At 47.1% G+C, this 19,433-nt stretch overlaps 1 protein-coding gene across 1 annotated transcript in view; it reads right to left on the bottom strand.

The window, feature by feature from the left end:
* LOC135057085 (uncharacterized) overlaps positions 1-19,433 on the bottom strand; it is a 653,135-nt gene that overhangs the window by 220,889 nt on the left and 412,813 nt on the right.

Below are 19,433 nucleotides of genomic sequence, written 5' to 3'. Positions count from 1 at the left end.
CTTCAGCATAGTTTGAATAAATGCCTTGGAAACACCTTTGGCCCTCAAAAGTGATGCTTCAAGAGCCATGCTGTCAAAGCCAGTGTGTGTAGAGACAAGGGCCTTATACGAGGAGGTCTCGTCGCTGAGGAAGTAGAAGGGGACGCCCTGTCGACAGACCCTGCAGGTCGGAGAACCAATGCTATCTGGGCCTCGCTGGAGCAACTAGAAGTAGCATTCCTCCTTCTTGTTTGAACTTCTGTAGGACCCTGGGCAGGAGTGACACCGGAGGGAATACGTAGGGCAGCTGAAAGTTCCATGGAACTGCCAGTGCATCCACGAATGCTGCCTGAGGATCCCTGGTCTGAGATCCGAAGACTGAAACCTTGTAATTGTGTCGAGATGCCATGAAGTCTATGTCTTGTAGGCCCCACCTGTCCACTAGGAGTTAAAAGACTTCTGGATGAAAACTCCACTCTGGCGTGCACGTCCTGGCGGCTGAGGAAGTCTGCTTCCCAGTTTAGGACACCCGGAATGAACACTGCCGATATGGCTGGCAGATGGCGTTCCGCTCAACAGAGGATTTTTGACACTTCCTTCATTGCCATGCGGCTTCGAGTGCTGCCTTGATGGTTTATGTATGCCACCATGGTGCATTGACAGTACCGGAACAGGCCTGTTCCCTACCAGAGGCAGGGCAAGAACACTGCCCTCAGCTCCAGAATATTTATCGGGAGGAGTGATTCCTCCTTGGTGCAACGATCCTGAAAAGAGTTGCTCCAACACCACTGCCCATCCCCTCAGACTGGCGTCCATTTTCAGTAGGACACAGGGAACCAAAAGGGATGGTCCCTGCTCAATTGCTGGTCCTGGAGCCACCAGGTCAGCGACAGATGAACCTCCGGAGTCTAAGAGATCATTTGAGATTTGATCCGTTGAGGTAGGCTGTCCCACTTGGAAAAGATTAACCGTTGTAGAGGGCGGGAATGAAATTTAGCGTACTCTAACCATGTCAAAGGCTGACACTATCAGGCCAAGTACTTGCATCGCTGAGTGTATCGACACTCTGGTGTGACGAAGGAAGCATCATATCCTGTCCTAAAGCTTCAGGACTTTGACTGGAGACAGAAATAGTCTTTGACTGTGCCTGTCCAAGAGTGCCCCTAGGTGCACCTTGCTCTGAGCTGGGACCAGCAAGGACTTCTTCCAATTGATTGGCCACCCATGGGCTTGCAGGAAGGTCACTGTCAGTTGCAGATGACTGAGGAGGACTTTGGGAGAATTTTCCAGAATCAGCAGGTTGTCCAGATACAGCAGGATTCTGACTCCCTGGGACGGAGATGGGCCGTCATCATGACCATGACCTTGGTGAAGATCTGAGGAGCCGTAGCCAGTCCAAATGGCAGAGCCTGGAATTGGTAGTGAAGGTTGCCAATAGCAAACTGCAGGAACTGCTGATGCGACATGGCAATAGGAATATTCAGATATGCATCCTGTACATCCAGGGATACCACATAGTCTTCAGGTTCCATAGCCAGCACAACTGAGCACAGCATTTCCATATGGAACTTGGACACTCTCACAAACTTGTTCAGAGATTTGAGGTTGAATATAGGCTGGAAGGACCCATTGGGTTTCATGACCAGAAACAGGGTTAAGTAGAAATCTCTGTGCTGGTACCTCAGTCCCAGAGAGGCAATCACTTCTGTACTCCGTAGAGAACTTACAACCGTTTGTAGAGCTTGTGCTTTTAACGGATCCGAAGGGAGAGCCATAGTGCAGAACTGGTTAGGAGGGCGTCTCTTGAAGGAGACAGTGTACCTGCGAGAGGCAACTTCCAGTACCCATGCATCTGAAGTGGTCTTTAGCCAGACCAGGGCGAACTTTAGAAGTCGGTCTCGCACCCTGGGGTCCCCCAGGGAAGGCGCATTGCATCATGCAGCAGGCTTGTCAGGTTTTGAAGCAGGCTGACTGGCTGCCCAGGATTTTTTCGGCTTGGTGCTTTTGTGAGCATGAGACTCGGGTATGACTGACTCTTTGCTTTCCATTGAGGCTGGAAGGAATGAAAAAGTCGTACCTTTAGCCTTCTGTGCAGAAGGATTAGTAGTTAGGAGAAAGGCAGTCTTAGCATCTGCTAATTCAGAGACAATTTTATTTAGGTCTTCCCCAAACAAAGGTCCCCAGTAAAGGGGAGCACCTCCAAGGTCTTTTTGGAATCTAAATCCACTTTCCATTACCTCAACCACAGTATGCGGCGAGCCAGGACAGACGTGGTCGACGCCTTGGCTGCCATTACTCCCGCCTCAGAGGATGCATCCTGAATGTAATAGGCGGCGGTGGTAATGTGAGACAGGTACTGTCTAGCATTGTCAGAAATATCCTCAGGCAGCTCTTCTTCTAACCTCCTGAACCCACACCTCAATACCTTTTGCAGCCCAAGAGGCAGCTATAGTGGGTCTATGAATAGCCCCTGTAAGGGAGTAGATAGATTTCAGGCATGCCTCCACACGCATATCTGTCGGTTCCGTCAGTGAGGTCCCAGAGGTGAAAGGCAGAGTGGATGACACCACTAGGTGGGTGAAGTGAGAATCCACCGGTAGTGGAATCTCCCATTTGTTACATAACCCTGCAGTGAGAAGATAGCGAGCCAAGGCCCATTTAGGCAGAGGGAATTTCTTCTCTGGATTAGACCAGGGTTCTTGCCTGATGTCCACGAGATGGCCAGAATGGGGTAATACAGTTTTAACCATCTTCTGCTGTTTAAGCTCATCAGTTTTCTTTGCCACAGTAGTGGATTCCTTATAATCAGTGATTTGTAGGATATGCTTAAGAGCAACCACTAAGGCTGGGACATCAATTTGTAAGGGAGAATCGTCATCAGAAACACCTGATTCAGTGTCTGACAGGACAGTATGCCTCCCCTTTCAGATGAAACTTCTGAGAGATTTGTGGATTGTGATGAGGAAGCAGCCCACTTAGAAGACCCAGGGACACAGGAGTGACCTGGGGTAGATCTTTGTCTAACCAAGGACTGATTTAGTTGCTGCAGTTGGTTAGACAAATTTTCCGCCCAAGGTGGATTAACCATAGGGACAATTTGTGGTGGTAGTGGCACCTGTGGTCCCATAGGGGCGCTAGGTGTTCCACCACAGTCCCCAGCAGAGTGGTGAACGCCGCAGCCCAGGGTGGCTCCTGTGTAGATGCAGGAGCTGCGGACTGACTGGGAGGTGCATGACAAGTAATACGCAGACCATCATACAACACTTCCCCCTCTGGTAAATCCTTGGAGCATGCTCTGCATAATACAGGAGTTTCCACTAATTTTCTGCCCTTTCTGTTAGACATTATGAGACAAATGCAACAACAGGGCTATTATAGTATGACTAGGTGGCTCATTGCGCCCTACGGGTACTCTTCACACTGTTGCAAGGGGCTATGCCTCCTTAACCCCTGCATGCCTTTCTGGCATTCAATGTTTGTATTATATGGAGTATTATCTGCAATCCTAGTTTTGTTAGTGGTTAAATATTGCATGACGGTGAAGGGGGAGCTCTGGGTGGGGGAGAGGCGGGTGAGGGGGAGAAGCAGGTAGGATAGGTGGACTGGAGGCACCACAAGTGGGGGAGGGGTGGGGGAGGGGGTGCTGCAGATGGTGGAGGGGGTCCAGGGGCACTGCGGATGGGGAAGGGGTGGTTGTGCGGGGTGCAGGAAGAGAATCTCTCTAGTTTGGCTCTCCAGCGATCTCTTTCCGTGAGTGGGCGCATGGGGTCCCAGATAGGGATGGCCATCGGTACCACATCCATTGAAGGTTGCCATCGATGGGTGTTTTAGCTGGAACCACCGATGGTTAGAAAGTATGTTATCATATATCATCGATGGTTCCCATTATGGAATAGCCGCGCATGCGCAGGAGACGCTTTTGTTGGAGACATTAAACCAGAAAAGGTTCTTCTGCGTATGTTCCCCCGGCGGCAGGCTATGGCTTTTGCATGGCGGCTATCACTCACTGTGTGCCAGCCTGTGACATCGTGTGTGGCCACAGTTAGCTGTGCATTGCGGGTCACTTCACTAACTGCTGCGGAGGCAGGGAGGAGACTGTCATTGACTCCTCTCTGAAAGGCCGATAACATCCGCCCACATAGGCAGGGCAAGGTGCAAGTAGCCGCCTTCCCTGTCTATCAAACTAGTTACAGTGGGAGGTGCGAAGCTGTTGAGTGACTGACCGGTGACAACTGAGATGAGCAGCCTATGCTGCAGCTGTTGCTGACTCTGCTGCCGGGCTGTAAATCTAACTGAAGACTGTGGCAGCATACAGCGCAGCAGCGGTGGGCGGCAGCAGCTACTGTGAGTAGTGACAGAGTGTTGTGAGCACCTCAAAAAAAACATTGCCATCGGCCTCCTACTCACCATCGATGGCAGAAAACCATTGGTGTCTCTGCCATCGATGGTAAAAACATTCACCATCCACCATAAACCATTGATGATTTCAATTAATCGATGGTCGATGACCATCCCTAGTCCCAGAGTCAGCAGGGACTGAAAGTCCACTTAGCCAGCCGCTGTGCCTTCAGAGTCTACATAGCACTTATAGCATGTAGCTCGCAGATACAGGAAAAGTACTGCAGCGGCACCCCTGAAGCCTAAACTGCCACACATCTCCACGTTCTTCACGCGGCTTGCAGCAGTCATAGCTCACTGTCGGGGTCCCCCCAAATCCAGATTTGCGAGGGCACTATCAAGCACCTGATGAAGCGGCTTCTAGCGTGGACATGCAGCCCCTGCAAGCAGGCACCCCACGTGGGGTGAGCAGCCGCCAGGAAAGCACGGCAGCAGCACAAGTCAGGTATATTCCTGCTGAGTATCCCACAGCGCGGCTCCCAGCAAGCAGCCTAAACCAGCAGCGACAGCTTCTCCAAGCTCCGGAGAACCAGAAAACTAAGCAGCACACATGGAGCAAGAAAGCTGCTAGAATGTGGCTGCAGCGGCGCCGCCTCCCGCGACTCCTACCAGGTACATTGGCAGCGGCCAGAGCAAAGAGTCACTGAAGATGGCATCAAGAGAGGATCTGTGACCGTGACTCCGCCCAGCGTTAGCCACACAATCACAGATTGACAGATCTGGGCAATTATATAGGAGATGAAGCCAGACAAAAAAACAATACCTGCAGATAGAACCTGGTATTATGTGACACCCAGTAGAATATACGTATTTTATCAATATTGTGTAATACTATATTATTAGACCCAAACACACCTAGCCCAGGGTACAGAATATAGTGACAGTTATATCTGGGAAACACTGAGAGTGAAACCACACAGCAGATACAGGCACACACAGTCACAGGCAATGCAGAAATTATCTCAATAAAGCTGCACTAGTATGTATATATCACAGCGCGTTCAGTGATCGGAGGATATAGCAGAATACTCATACATTATATTCTGTAACAGATACACTCTTTCTCAACTAACGCTGTCTGTATCAAGACATGTAGAATACTCAAGTGTTTGTAAAGCCACAGTGCTGTATACAGGCGGCCCTGCAGTCCCGGAGACCAGCCGCAGCTATGCTCTAAGATGGCACCCAGCATCTCAGGGAGTGAGGGAGAGTGTGAGGCAGCTCCAGGGTGGCAAATATGTGTGGAGATTCTCCCCTATTCTGGACTTCCACCCCAGGTACTCTGAGCCTTATTAAATGGGGCATTAGTACACCCTATCTGTGCCCTAATGTCCTGGTGATCTAGTGGGAACCCTGCCCAGTGACAATGCCAGCGCCGTGGTCCATCTCTGCAGACCGCGGTCGGAACGTGATTTAAATGCGGTTCCTGCATGGGGGATCCTCTTACCTCCTCGTAGCAGCCACGCGAACTAGGAGAGCGACTGCAACCGCGTGCCTAAACCGTGACTTCTCTGCTGCAAGTACCCGGGAACCAGGCCGTGGGAGTATGCGACTCCGCTTGGGAGGTGATGGAGCTGCAGCGCTGAATGTCACTCTGACATACAGCGCTGATGGCCCAGCCAGAGAAAGCAAATCTTTTAGGAAAGCTTTTCAATGCAGCCAAGCGCAGCCCCCCAGTTAAGAGACCTGCTGCTGCAGGCACCAACTCGAAAACTGAGCTCTCAGTGCCTGGAGGCGGGGATATAGAGGAGGCCCCTATGCATCCTGGGACAGCTAAAGCTTTAGTCTGTTGGTGCCTCTGGATCAAGATCCACTCTACACCCCGATGTTTCCCTGTGGAACACAATGTACCCTGCTGCAGAAATATAAATATTTGAGCTCGTGACTGTATTACTGTTCAAATGATAAAGTATTCTTGTGTTTTTGTTTTTCTTAATATTTTGCCAGCTAAAGGGCCTAATTCAGGTTGGATCGCAGTGTGCCATCCAACCGGAATTTTTGACAAAAAGATGCGATGCATGCACAACACCTGCCACAAATCTTCACCCACCCGCATCAAAAGCCTATGACAGTTCCCAAACTTGGTCATCAAGGAACCCTGGAGCAGATGTATTAAGCCTGGAGAGGTGATAAGCCAGTGATAAGTGCAAGGTGACAACGCACCAGCCAATCAGCTCCTTACTGTGAATTACATATTGGAGCTGATTGGTTGGTGCATTATCACCTGGCACTTATCACTTCTCCAGGCTTAATACATCTGCCCCTTAATTCAGAGGTTTGTAATTGGACAGTCGCTGTCCAGACGGTGAAAATCCGCCTCGTGCAAGTGTGCATACACCCTGTGAAAAGCTTTGCAAGCACCGGCCAGCTGCAAATCCATTCAAAACTCACCATCCAATATTTTTTCCAGATTGGGCGCAGCCCAGGACGTACTGCTACAGTGTGATAAAATCAGGCTGATCGGGGCCGGAGCGGACGTCATATACCCTCCCTGAATACTTAGTATTTCCTGACTCCCAGAAAATGTCCAGTCACCACCCACCAATGTCCGCTTCCTGTCAATCAGCCTTCGTTCGCCTAGCGATAAAAAAAAACGCAGGATTTTTTTCCGCAGTTTGGTCTGGTGTCTGAGCTTTACGATCTAAAATCGTTCCATAAAGTGATTTTGCGCAACAGCGATCAAGTCTGAATTAGGCTTTTAGTTTGATTATAACTTCTGTGTACAAGTATGGATATCCTTAAAACCTGGACTGCCCAATTCATATGCAAAAAATGTATTAATATAACTAATTAAAACTGTGCAAAAAAATAATAATATTTGATGCTGGTAAATGATCTGTATACAATGTAAACCTAGGTCAACATGACAAAAGGTCGACATGAGATTTTTTTTTTTTGGCGTCCTTTTCTTCATAGAGTAACGGGGAACCCCAATTAGTGCACCGTGTCCATTCGCTCACCATGCTCAGCACAGGTTACCGTTCCCAATCGTAGTCCACGTGGATCATAAATTATGAAAAAGTTGAAAAAAAAATTGTGAAAAACTCTTGTCGCGCTTTTGTCGTGTCGACCTAGAACCCCTTTCAACCGACTGCATGGCGACCAATAGCGGTAGACCTAATGAATGTATCCTGTCAATGAGACCTATATGTTCTCCTCTAGGCTCTGAATTAGTGGCAACTTCAAAACGTATATCTAATTAAAGGATCTTTTTATCTTTGTATCCAAAAACTAATAGACTAAACACGGCCATACACCTTTGGATTATCTGCCCAACCAACCCACTGGCTGATTGGACCAAAAATGGGTTGATGAGAGTTTGCACACAAAAAATAAGATTTTAAACCTACCGGTAAATCTTTTTCTCGTAGTCCGTAGAGGATGCTGGAACTCCGTAAGGACCATGGGAATAGACGGGCTTCGCAGGAGACATGGGCACTTTAAGAAAGATTTTGACTCTGGGTGTCCACTGGCTCCTCCCTCTATGCCCCTCCTCCAGACCTCAGTTAGAGAAACTGTGCCCAGAGGAGACGGACAGTACGAGGAAAGGGTTTTTGTTAATCCAAGGGCAAGATTCATACCAGCCACACCAATCACACCGTATAACTTGTGATATACTATCTAGTTAACAGTATGAAAAACCAAGATAGCATCGGTCCAAAACCGATGAAACTATAACATAACCCTTAGGTAAGCAATAACTATATACAAGTCTTGCAGAAGTAGTCCGCACTTGGGACGGGCACCCAGCATCCTCTATGGACTATGAGAAAAAGATTTACCGGCAGGTTTATAATCCTTTTTTCTCTAACGTTCTAGAGGATGCTGGGACGTAAGGACCATGGGGATTATACCAAAGCTCCCAAACGGGCGGGAGAGTGCGGATGACTCTGCAGCACCGATTGAGCAAACAGGATGTCCTCCTCAGCCAGGGTATCAAACTTATAGAACTTAGCAAAGGTGTTTGACCCCGACCAAGTAACAGCTCGGCACAGCTGTAGTGCCGAGACCCCCCGGGCAGCCGCCCAAGACGAGCCCACCTTCCTAGTGGAATGGGCCTTAACCGATTTTGGTAACGGCAAGCCTGCCGTAGAATGCGCCTGCTGAATCGTGTTACAGATCCACCGAGCAATATTCTGCTTTGAAGCAGGGCCGCCAACCTTGTTGGTAGCATACAGGACAAACAGTGCTTCTGTTTTTCTGATCCTAGCCGTTCTGGCCACGTAAATTTTCAAAGCTCTGACCACATCAAGGGACTCGGAATCCTACAAGTCACGTGTAGCCACAGGCACGACAATAGGTTGGTTCATATGAAAGGATGAGACCACCTTAGGTAGGAATTGAGGACGGGTCCGCAACTCCACTCTATCCATATGGAAAACCAGATAGTGATAAAGCCGCCAATTCCGAAACTCGCCTAGCCGAAACCAAGGCTAACAACATGACCACCTTCCAAGTGAGATATTTCAACTCCACTGTTTTAAGTGGTTCAAACCAATGTGATTTAAGGAAACTTAACACAACGTTAAGGTCCCAAGGCGCTAACGGAGGTACAAAAGGAGGCTGAATATGTAGTACTCCCTTCACAAAACAGGTAAATAGGCCAATTCCTTTTGAAAGAAAATGGATAAGGCCGAAATCTGAACTTTAATGGAGCCTAATTTTATGCACAAATTCACTTCAGTTTGTAGGAAGTGAAGAAAACGGCCTAGATGGAATTCTTCCGTAGGAGCATTCCTGGCCTCACACCAAGAAACATATTTTTGCCATATTCGGTGATAATGTTTTGACGTCACGTCCTTCCTAGCCTTTATTAGCGTAGCAATGACATCTTCCAGAATACCCTTTTCCGCTAGGATTCGGCGTTCAACTGCCATGCCGTCAAACACAGCCGCGGTAAGTCTTGGAACAGACAGTGACCTTGTTGTTACAGGTCATCCCTTAGAGGAAGAGGCCACGGATCTTCTGTGAGCATTTCTTGCAGATCCGGATACCATGTCCTTCGTGGCCAATCCGGAACAATGAGAATTGTTCTCACTCCTCTTTTTCTTATTATCCTCAACACCTTGGGTATGAGAGGAAGAGGAGGAAATACATAGATCGACTGGAACACCCACGGTGTCACTAGGGCATCCACAGCTACCGCCTGAGGGTCTCTTGACCTGGCGCAATACCTTTGTAGCTTCTTGTTGAGACGGGACGCCATTATGTCTATTTGGGGCAGTCCCCACCGACTTGCAATCTGTGCGAAGACTTCCTGATGAAGTCTCCACTCTCCCGGATGCAGGTCGTGTCTGCTGAGGAAGTCTGCTTCCCAGTTGTCCACTTCCGGAATGAACACTGCTGACAGAGCGCTTACATGATTCTCCGCCCAGCGAAGAATTCTGGCGGCTTCCGCCATCGCCACCCTGCTCCTTGTGTCACCTTGGCAGTTTACATGAGCCACTGCGGTGACGTCTGATTGGATCAGAACTGGTCGATTGCGAAGTAAGGGCGTTGTATATGGCCCTTAGTTCCAGGATGTTAATGTGAAGACAAGTCTCTTGACTTGACCAAAGGCCTTGGAAATTTCTTCCCTGTGTGACTGCTCCCCAACCTTGGAGGCTCGCACCCGTGGTCACCAGGATCCAGTCCTGAATGCCGAACCTGTGGTCCTCTAGAAGGTGAGCACTTTTCAGCCACCACAGGAGAGATACTTTGGCTCTGGGGAACAGGGTGATCCGCTGATTTATCTGCAGATGTGACCCAGACCATTTGTCCAATAGATCCCATTGGAAAGTCCTTGCATGGAATCTGCCGTAGGGAATGGCTTCGTATGTCGCCACCATTTTTCCCAGGACTTGAGTGCAATGATGAACTGACACCTGTTTTGGCTTCAACAGGTTCATGACTAGATTCATGAGTTCCTGGGCTTTTTCCGTCGGGAGAAAAACCCTCTTCTGGTCTGTGTCCAGAATCATGCCCAAGAAGGGCAGATGAGTTGTAGGAATCAGTTGCGACTTTGGAAGATTGAGAATCCAGCCGTGTCGCTGTAACACATTTAGTGAAAGTGATACGCTGTTCAGCAACTTCTCTCGTGATCTCGCCTTTATGAGGAGATCGTCCAAGTACGGGATAATTGTGACACCCTGCTTGCGCAGGAGCACCATCATTTCAGCCTTTACCTTGGTGAAAATTCTCGGGGCCGTGGAAAGCCCAAACGGCAACGTCTGAAATTGGTAATGACAATCCTGTACCGCAAATCTCAGGTACGCCTGATGAGGAGGATATATGAGAACATGTAGGTATGCATCCTTTATGTCCAGAGACACCATAAAATCTCCCCCTTCTAGGCTAGCGATGACCGCTCTGAGCGATTCCATCTTGAACTTGAACCGTTTAAAGGAAAAGTTCAGGGATTTTAAATTCAAAATGGGTCTGACCGAACCGTCCGGTTTCGGGACCACAAACAGAGTTGAGTAGTACCCCTTCTCTCTTTGAAGCAGGGGAACCTCTACCACCACTTGTTGAAGACACAATTTGTGAATCGCATGCAACACTATCTCTCTTTCCAGGGGGGGTTTTGGTAGGGCCGATTTGAAAAACCGGCGAGGAGGCACCTCTTCGAATTCCAGCTTGTAACCCTGGGAAACGATTTCTATCACCCAGGGATCCAACTGTGAGTGAACCCAGACGTGGCTGAACAGTCGAAGACGTGCCCCCACTGGGGCGGACTCCCCCAGGGGAGCCCCAGCGTCATGCGGTGGATTTTGCAGAGGCCGGGGAGGACTTCTGTTCCTGGGAACTGGCTGTGTTGTACAGCTTTTTACATCTGCCCTTACCTCTGGCCAGAAAGGACGATCCACGTACTCTCTTGCTTTTATTGGGACGAAAGGACTGCATTTGATAATGAGGCGCTTTCTTAGATTGTGAGGGAATATATGGTAAAAAATTTGATTTATCTTCCGTAGCCGTGGAGACGAGGTCCGAGAGGCCTTCTCCAAACAATTCCTCACCCTTGTAAGGCAACAACTCCATATGCCTCTATGGAGTCGGCATCACCTGTCCACTGTCGGGTCCATAAGACACGCCTAGCCGAGATAGACATAGCGTTTATCCTGGAACCCAGTAAAGAAATGTCTCTTTGAGTATCCCTCATATATAAGACAGCATCTTTTATATGCCCCAGGGTCATTAAAAGGATATCCTTATCAAGGGTCTCAATATCCGCTGATAAGGAACCTGTCCATGCTACTACAGCACTACAAACCCAGGCCGACGCAATAGCCGGTCTGAGTAACGTACCAAATGTGTGTAAATGGACTTCAAGGTAACCTCCTGCTTGCGGTCAGCAGGATCCTTGAGGGTAGCCGTATCTTGGGATGGGAGCGCTATCTTTTTTGATAAGCGTGTCAAAGCTTTGTCTACCCTAGGCGAGGATATTCTGTCCTGTGACGGGAAAGGATACGCTATTAGAATCCTTTTGGGAATCTACAGTTTTTTGTCTGGAGTTTCCCACGCTTTTTCGCATAATTCGTTCAGCTCATGTGAGGAGGGAAAGGGGACCTCAGGTTTCTTTCCCTTATACATGTGTACCCTTGTGTCAGGGACAGGGGGTTCCTCAGTGATATGCAAAACATATTTTATTGCGATAATCATATATCGAATATATTTAGCCACCTTTGGCTGTAATTTTGCATCATCGTAGTCGACACTGGAGTCTGAATCCGTCGGTATCTGTGTCAACTATTTGGGATAGTGGGCGCTTCCAGGCTTCAGCTTTGTCTAATCTTTTCTGCAATAAATTAACATTAGCACTTAAAACATTCCACATATCCATCCAGTCAGGTGTCGGCACTGCCGACGGAGACCTTACATTCATACACTCCCCCTCCTCCTTAGGTGAGCCTTCAATCTCAGACATGTCGACACACGCGTACCGACACACCACACACACAGGGAGGCTCTTTTCTGAAGATAGGTTCCCCAACAGGCCATTTGGAGAGACAGAGAGAGAGTATGCCAGCACACACCCCAGCACTATATGACCCAGGAAAAAACTAGTGATGAGCGGGTTCGGTTTTACTCGGTTCTCAAAACGGCATCTTATTGGCTCACAGATGTCACGTGTTTTGGATAGCCCATAAGGTTCTGTTTTGAGAACCGAGTAAAACCGAACCTGCTCATCACTAGAAAAAACACAGAATGTTTACCCAGTAGCGCTTTTGTTATGTATAAGCGCCAATTATGTGCCCCCCTCTACTTTAAAACCCTTCTTTCACCGTGTGTCAAGCAGGGGAGAGTCCGGGGAGCTTCCTCTCAGTGGTGCTGTGGAGGAAAAATGGCGCTAGTGAGTGCTGAGGGAGAAGCCCCGCCCCCTCGGCGGCGGGCTTCTGTCCCGCTCAAATTTTTCAATAACATGGCGGGGGCTCTTAATATACATGTACAGTGCCCAGCTGTACATGTATATTTACATATATGCCACAGGAGAGGTTTATATTGCTGCCCAGGGAGCCCCCCCCCCCTGCACCCTTACAGTGACCGAGGTGTGTGAGGTGAAGGGGAGCAATGGCGCACAGCTGTAGTGAAGATCAAGGTGTCTTCTGCCGCCTCAGATGGTATCTTCCTCACATACTCACTCGCCGCGGTGCTGTGTGGGGTCTTTGCGCTCTCACATTGGAGAAACAGGGATAGGAGGGGGAAGCACTGCTGGGCCAGGGAGCTGCATGGGGGTCTCTGTCCTCTCACATCGGAGAGAAACGGGACTGGAACGGGAGGGAGAAGCACTGCTGGGCCAGGGAGCTGTGTGGTCGTCTCTGTCCTCTCACATTGGAGCAATTGGGACAGGAATGGGAAAGCAGTCATTAGACTTAGGTGGAAGATAACAGGAAGCACAGTTGTGAGAGTATCATGGGCTTGTTTCCACGGCGTCCATGTTTGCGTCTTTTGCTGGTCATGTATGGGCCTAATTCAGACCTGATCGCAGCATCATATTTGTTAGCAGTTGGGCAAAGCCATGTGCACTGCAGGGGTGCCGAGAGTTAGATTTGGGTGGGTTATATTGTTTCTGTGCAGAGTAAGTACTGGCTGCCCTTTTCTTTTTACACTGCAATTTAGATTTCAGTTTGATCACACCCCACCCAAATCTAACTCTCTCTGCACATGTTACATTTGCCCCACCTGCAGTGAACATGGGGAGTAATTTCAAGACGATTGCAGCAGGAATTTTTTTAGCAGTTGGGCAAAACCATGTGCACTGCAGGGGGGTCAGATATAACATTTGCAGACAGTTAGATTTGGGTGGGTTATTTTGTTTCTGTGCAGGGTAAATACTGGCTGCTTTATTTTTACACTGCAATTTAGATTGCAGATTGAACTCACCCCACCCAAATCTAACTCTCTCTGCACATGTTATATCTGCCTCCCCTGCATTGCACATGGTTTTGCCCAACTACTAAAAAATTTCCTGCTGCGATCAACTAATGGGCAAAACCCCCATGGTTTTGCCCATTAGCTAACAATTTTACTGCTGTGATCAGGTATGAATTAGGCCCTTTAAACTAATACTTCTACAACCCCTTCCGTGGTGTACAATTATGTATTTGAATGTGCAAGGACTCAATAGATAAAATCTTACAAAATGGATTCCAAGAAAAATGACAAAAACACAAGAATATAATTAAAACAGTAATACAAACAGCAGCTCAAACATTTGTATAACGGAAACAAACAAAATGAAGAGCCTGTGTCAGGAAAATGACTATGCTTAAGAAAATCTTTCCATTAGAGGAAATACCTTGAACGTATAAAGTTTCACCTGGGAAAACTTGTGTGAATAATTGTTTAATAAGATGTGACTTAAATCATTTACCTAAATCAGAACTGTGTGAGTTCTCTGATGTATAACAAGAGCTGACTTATGTTTAAAATGTTTCCAACACTCTGAACATGAATAAGGGCCCTCATTCCGAGTTGTTCGCTCGGAGATTTTCATCGCATCGCAGTGAGAATTCTCTTAGTGCGCATGCGCAATGTTCGCACTGCGACTGCGCCAAGTAATTTTACTATGAAGAAAGTAAGTTTACTCACGGCTTTTTCATCGCTCCGACGTTCGCATTGTGATTGACAGGAAATGGGTGTTACTGGGCGGATGCATGGCGTTTTATGGGCGTGTGGCTGGAAACGCTACCGTTTCCGGAAAAAACGCAGGCGTGTCCGGAGAAACGGTGGGAGTGCTTGGGCGAACGCTGGGTGTGTTTATGACGTCAGCCAGGAACGAAAAGCACTGAACTGATCGCACAGGCAGAGTAAGTCTGAAGCTACTCAAAAACTGCTAACTCGTTTGTGATCGCAATAATGCGCATACATCGGTCGCACATTTAAGAAGCTAAGATTCACTCCCAGTAGGCGGCGGCTTAGCGTGTGTAACTCTGCTAAAATCGCCTTGCGAGCGATCAACTCGGAATGAGGGCCAAGGTTTTTCACCAGTGTGACATCTCTCGTGTATAACCACATGTGATTTTCGGGTAAAACATTTCCCACACTCAGAACATGGAAACTGTCTCCCTCCAGTGTGACTTCTCTGATGTGCAACAAGATAGGATTTATTTGTAAAACATTTCCCACACACTGAGCATGGAAATGGATTCACACCAGCCTTAGCTGGCTGATAGGTACTCTGCTTTCTGCCCTGTGTAAAACATTTGCCATCTGTAGAAGAAGGAGAGATTGTGGCTACTGTAAATGCTGTAATATGTGTAATAGAGCAATATTATTAAGGCCTGCAGTCAGGACTTGGCCTGCTTGCAATTGTGAAGAATGCATTTGTTAAGAATGTGATTTAAGAATGGAGTTAGAACTGGATTTGAACTACGCTAAAATCTTGAATAAAACAATTTCCCCAAACACTGCAACTCAGGACCATCATGTGGCCTCTCCTAACCTCTGCCATGAGAACACCAGGACCAATGCCTACTACTTCTGTGTCCAAGAACATCATGACTGCCCCCAAGACTACCCCTCAAGCTGAGCAGGGAACTGAGGGGCGTGCGCATCAGGATCAGATTTTGCTGGGTCAGTTCCATTGGACATTAGTGTGCTCCCCGCATTCTCACACCCACCCACACTGCTCTCATGAGACCAGGACATTTATAATTTTCACAAATTAATGTTTTCCTGCAAATGTGTCTTTCTCTTCTTTCTTCTAACAGGGTACTTTCCCCCCACTGTGTGCTATTCCTGTAATGTGTACCTCCATTGGTTGCACACCCTGCCAGCAGTAACCTACACAGTGCGCCTCACATGGCTGCCTCGGATGGTTCCTCCATGGGCAGGGTGTGCTTCGTTTGGATATTTCCATGCAGGGCATAGCATACTCCTTACACACGTGTCAGTTTTCCCATGAATGCATTTGGCCCCTGTATGGCTCATCTCCCACTGTGTAACCTTCGTAGTGCGCCCAACATGGCTGCCTTATCTGGTAAACTTGTGGATGGGATGAAAAATACATGGACCTGATGGTTTTATTGGAACCCTACTCTGAACCTAAGGACTCTGCAATCTCCCCGTTTTGTGTTCTCTTCTAGGGGTGGTCTATTCCACCCTGGGTAATCCTGCGCAGAGCGCCTAAGATGGCTGCCGCACCTGGTACCTTGTGAGGGTGGAATACACAACCCATGGAGGTTATTACCCAAAATGCCTCCACCAATCCTGCATTATTCTTTCTGTCTTTATTGTCTGTGTGGTTTATCTTTTGATGTAATACTTAAATCTTCGGTATTATGTGCATTGATTGAGTTCTAGTTGGCGCCGCGGATGGCTGCCTCGGTGCTGCTCTGCCAAGCAGCCTTCGTCTTTAGTCTTACATGTATAATATGTCTAATATGTTGAGTCTATTGTACAGTTGCAATGTGCAGTATCAACTCATACGTGTAATGTATGCTATGTTCTTCCCCCTTCGTATGCTATGTACTCCCCCTTCAAGTTGCTGCTTGGCGATGCATTGTACCACAAAGAATTCTTAGTGTACGTGAGTACACCTGGCCAATAAAGCTGATTCTGATTCTGATAGTATCTGAGTTATCTCCTGTATAATCGTGTTTGATGCCATCTTCTATTTTATAGGCTGGGGATAAAACGAAATAATCTTCTGAGATGTTCCTGCTGTTACCTCCATCTGCTGGGAATAAAATAAATATATGTAAATATAACTATATCCAAATTAAGAAGTTTACCACGTACTATAAAGTTTATAGTGAAAGATCCTGAAATTACCATCAAATCTGTAAATTCAAAATGATAAAAGGTGTAATTTATACGTCAGTAACTGACATGTAAGCTGTGCTACACACATAGCAGGGATTACATGATTATTTTAGTAATTTATAACGATTGCAATATCCAGAGTATGGGTGTAAGGGAATTGTTGCATCCTATTCAGAGTTATACTCATACACAAGTTCTCACTGCACCTTCCTTTTGTACGTATAGTACTAGGGCCATAAGTGGTAGGAGTACGACAGGTGATGTGACCCGGAGTACACAAGAAGCCAAACATAGCAGTACACAATGCGTACACATTATATGTAAGGGCTGTTTATTGCCTGTAATAAGTATTCTTAGTGCTTAGAGTGTGCACCTGCATTTTCATTTTTCTTTGTGCATCCACAAGTCTCAGCATAGGAATGAAATAGTGACATGGGTTGATTGGAGGAATAGGAGGGGGATACTAAAACAAAACTGCTGATTTAGTTCCAAAGATGCTGTAAGTTGCCAAAATGATCAGTACTCATTAATGGTCTGAGTGTTGAAATGTTGGAGACGTTTAAATTTCTGGGGACTCCGGTTTCATCACATTTAACACGGTCTGTAAATACGATGACACTGACCAAAAAGGTAGGAGCAACAATTCTGCTTCCTGAGGCGTCTGAGGGCAGCAGGCGTGAGCAAGCGGATGCAGGCTCAATTGAGAGCATTCTGACCTTTGGGCCTAATTCAGGTTGGATAGCAAAATTGAAATCTTTCTCCAATGGGCAAAACCATGTAGCAGTGCAGATGGGGCAGATATAACATGTGCAGAGAGAGTTAGATTTGTGTGTGTGTGTGTGTGTGTGGGGGGGGGGGGGGGGGGGGGTTATATTGTTTCTGTGCAGGGTAAATACTGTCTGCTTTATTGTTACACTGCAATTTAGATTTCAGTTTGAACACACCCCACCCATATCTAACTCTCTCTGCACATGTTACATCTGCCCCACCTGCAGTGCAGATGGTTTTGCCTATTAGAAAAGATTTTGCTTTTGCGATATATGCCGGAATAATGCCCCTTTAGCATTAGTGTCTTGTATGGCAACTGTACAGGAAGAGAGCAAGCTGCATTAGGATGCCAGGTAATGACAGCAAGGAATATTAATGGAGCGCGGCATTATAGAGAGCCAAGAACATCCTATCTTATTCAAGTCATCCCTTTTACCAGCTTTTTAATACTGTCACAAAAGAGGTTTAGATCGCTGTGGGCACAGATAGGGTGTTTGTATGATAGTTTTTTCCTGTCCATGATACGCCTGTTGAATAGTAAGAACACATTATAAGAGCCTGTGTGATTTTTTTTTTTAGTGGTTATTTGTTTGTTTGTTTTATTCTGTGACCTGTTTATTGCACTGGTGTGTTTTTGTACACTGTAATCTCATCTGCCAAATTCCTTCTGTTTTTGTTGATGACAAATTTTTATCTTATTATGTTTAACATTATAGTGTGCTGTCCAGCCAGACCAATTTTGTAATCGTGTATGTATGTACACTTGAAGGTAGAGACTCCTCCTGCATGGACGAGCACCCCTCCCACCTGCCCTTGGGTGAATTTAATTAGTATAGGTCCTTGCATTTACTGTCTGCATATTAGAATGGACGCTATGATAGGTAAGTCCTGGATAAAGGTGTATAATATGTAATTAATATGGATCATCTCAGGACTCCACCTGATGAGGTCACCATGTCGCAGTAGGAGGGCACGCATTTTTGCGTGCTAAAAATGTATACTCTATGTAAAATTGTAGAGGATATTATAATTGTTCTGATGATCAGGATTGTTAGTGCTTAGAGTGTGCACCTGCATTTTTCTTTTTTTCTGCATTGTATGATACACAACTCAGCGTGGTAGCACCTCTCATATTTAAATAAGATGGTGCATTCCAGCCCCCCATCCCCTTACTAAATATAATAATCAGACTCCTCAGTAGGACTCTCTGGACATTTAGACTTAAGCTGGGTACACACTTGTCCAATCCTCGGCAGATCAGACTGTTTATACAATCCTCCTGTAGATTTACTCGCAGATTCTACATCCACCAATCCTCCCTACTCACTTGTCCAATTTTTCAGCAGACCAATCAGTGCCTGCTGAAACATTGTGCTGAGGGTCCCCCCTCCCCAAGGGCATAACCAGCCCCAGGCTCTTTGAGCTGGCCCAGGTTAAAAAAAAAATGCAGGGATCAAATTGTGTTGAGGTTTTTCGTATTTTATGGGGGGGGAAAAAGCACCAGGTTCTTGGAGCCAGCCCCGGTTCTAAAAATACGGGTTACTAAACAAGTAGGGCTCCCCAATATTTTCAGAACCAGCACCGGGATTCACTAAGCAGGGGGGTAATGCCCCAGCCAGGGGACAAACTTGACAGGGTCCCATGGTCAGAGCCTGCCTTAGGCATAGGCAAACTAGGCAATTGCCTAGGGCATTTGGTATGCTTAGGGGCACCAGCAGCTTCTGCTGATTAAAATGATATGCGGCATGCCTATATTCTGTGTGTATTCCTGGAAATCACTGTAATGTAGCATTTCGTATGCAGATACAGCCGCAGTCGCACACAGAATATAGGCATGCTGCATATCATTTTAATCAGCAGAAGCTGCATGTGCATCCTAGCCACATAGTAATGCAAATAAGATGCAATTTTATAAATAAAAGACGCCCAACGTTAGCAAAGCTGCCAGCTGATTCAATCCAGGCATCTCTTGCAGAACTGGCGGCGGTGCTAGGGGGCACCAGCCAAAATCTTGCCTAGGGCATCGTATTGGTTAGGGCCGGCTC

The sequence above is a fragment of the Pseudophryne corroboree genome, chromosome 3 (assembly GCF_028390025.1).
Source record: "Pseudophryne corroboree isolate aPseCor3 chromosome 3, aPseCor3.hap2, whole genome shotgun sequence".
Lineage (NCBI taxonomy): Eukaryota > Metazoa > Chordata > Amphibia > Anura > Myobatrachidae > Pseudophryne > Pseudophryne corroboree.
The sequence above is the reverse complement of the archived record's forward strand: the minus strand, read 5'-3'. Positions and strand labels throughout refer to the sequence as shown.